General features: G+C 42.2%; 1 long non-coding RNA gene across 2 annotated transcripts in view; it reads left to right on the plus strand.

The window, feature by feature from the left end:
- LOC105854041 overlaps positions 1–448 on the plus strand; it is a 6,598-nt gene extending 6,150 nt beyond the window's left edge. For both annotated transcript variants that reach the window (XR_001145774.1, XR_001145775.1), the window contains exon 3: positions 84–448. This is a non-coding gene — a long non-coding RNA (uncharacterized LOC105854041). The remainder of the gene's footprint in view (positions 1–83) is intronic.
- The last annotated feature ends 1,872 nt before the right edge of the window (positions 449–2,320 follow it).

A 2,320-nucleotide genomic window follows, 5' to 3' on the forward strand; every position in this document is an offset into this window, starting at 1 on the left:
CCCGTTGGCCCCAAACTAGAGACTGCACGCTCTGAAGGTACTGAGAATAACTTCCACTCCCCTCTTTTCTTCCTTTTGTGCAGGAGTGGCTTGTCTGATGTGTGAATTGAAAAGGCACAGCAATCAGCAGCTCTGACCCTCTGGGCATCTCTGGCATCCCTCTGCCCACAAGGCAGCTGCACTCTGCACCATTTCAGCTTCTAGGCACTGTGGCCTGGGCCCAGGTCTGTCTTGCAGGGTAAACCTGGAGGCTTGTCTTTTCCGTGAGAGTGTGAGAAAGTGGTTCAGGCAAATATATCTACTTTATAAAGCCAAACCATCCCCAACTGACCTATCTCAACATGTAGTCTTAGAGCAAAGCTCTAGGAAACTTGATTTGACTACAGATCTGCGATCTTTCTTTTTTTAGCATATTTTTATTAATTTATCCCACACATATCTTTTTAAAGACCAGCTTTTCATTTTTATCATTTAGTTAATTAGCTATTGTATTATTTTGATTGAAGTAGCATTGGTTTACAACACTGTATATGATTTAGGGAAACAGGGTCACCCCTCTCCAGATATATGTTATATACCACGCCCACGGTCGAAGCACCTGTAATCCTCTATCACAGTCCACTGGGCCACCAACCCCTTTTACTTCCCACTCCTCATCATCTCTGTCCAGTAACCTCAACTTATTGGACAGAGTTTAGTTTTTCTGTTCCTTTGGTTTTTTTCTTTATATTCTACATCAGTGGAAGCACCTGGCATTGGTCTTTCTCCTTCTGATTTACTTTGTTTAGCACAACCCCCTCCAGTTCCATCCATGTGGTAACAAATAGCAACATTTTTTTTTTTAAATAGCTGAGTAGTATTCTACTGTGTGTATATACCCCATTTTCATCCACTCATTGGGGCACTTAGGTTGTTTCCATAGTGTTAATGGTTATGCTGCATTTTTTTTTTAACTTCATCATCAATAAATATAATCTTTTCATCTCTTCCTATATTTGCTTTTGGTCTCCCAAGTCCCAAGTTTAGTAGAGAAGGAAAAGACAATGTTATTTGGAAACCAACAATGCTAGCATACTCCAATTAATTCACCAATCATTGCCATAAATTCAGCACTAAGGACCTATGAATGACGCACAGACATAGAGGAATGTTCCTGCTCTCTGGAGTCTGCTGACCTCAGGGGTGATTATAATAGAATAGAAGTAACTGAGATTCTGAGGACATGAATTATGAGAAGGTTTATGGTGTGGGTACAACTAGACGAGAGAAGTTTTCTCAGAGAGACAGCAAGATACAGGCATTCAGACAAAACCATGTACAAAATCCAAAAGACAGGAAAAGCAGCAAGTACAGCAACAGGAAGGGGTTGATGGGTGTCAGGACCTGGGGTTGACAGATGAGCTGCAGGCCACATGTGCCTGCTGAAGAAACTCCAAAAGCAGGGGCGTGACAGAAAGGTTTACAAACAGGTGATGTTGTCAAGAGCGCTTTAGCAGAAGTGTAGAGAATGAATGCGGAGCAATGAGACATGAATCTGGGAGCACACCTTGGTAACTCCTGACAACCGTCTAATGAGACATGGAAATCCAAACGGACAGGAAGCAGATTAAAGGAATACTCTGAAGGTTTGATTTCTACCCAATTTGTTCCAAAAAAATAATTCTCATGTAAATATGCAGAGAATACAGCAAGATAAAAGACACAGAAGTAAACAACAAAGAGGAAATAAGGCCAGGTATGGACATAAAATGCAGCCAGGTGAGCTGTGGCGGCGGGGGGAGGGTGCGTGCACACAAGCGAGCAACGGACTATGACAGGATGGATTACAGACTTGGCTTTCTGTTCTCTAGTAGTCAACACCAGCAGGGAAGAATCCTTTGCATGTATCATGATGCTTATAAGACAAAAGCAAGCCAGCTGTTTAGGGAAAGAACAACTATTCCCAAATCTAAAGCCAAAGCAAATTTCTCCTGAGAGTCTTCACAAAGACATGCAATGTAAGTAATAATACTCTCAGCAATATCCTCATTGCAGGCAGAGTAACTTCAAAGGGATGTTTCTCCTCCAAGTCTTTTATAGCCAACCAAAGACAGTACATGGAAAATGTGTTTTTTACTGACTGCCCTCTCCCATTAAATAGTGGTTTCAAGGCGTGGTGTGGGGTGGCCTCTGTTCTTTTTTTTTTTTTTTTTAAGATTTACTTATTTATTCATACAGAACTGGGGTACAGGCCAGAAGTGCAGGAGCAGTGAGAGACAGAGACAGAGTGGGGAGCAGAACAGGCTGACTGACTAACTACACTGCTGAGGGAAGCAGCGGG

This window comes from Condylura cristata, unplaced genomic scaffold (assembly GCF_000260355.1).
Source record: "Condylura cristata isolate star-nosed mole 26May11 unplaced genomic scaffold, ConCri1.0 scaffold00025, whole genome shotgun sequence".
NCBI lineage: Eukaryota > Metazoa > Chordata > Mammalia > Eulipotyphla > Talpidae > Condylura > Condylura cristata.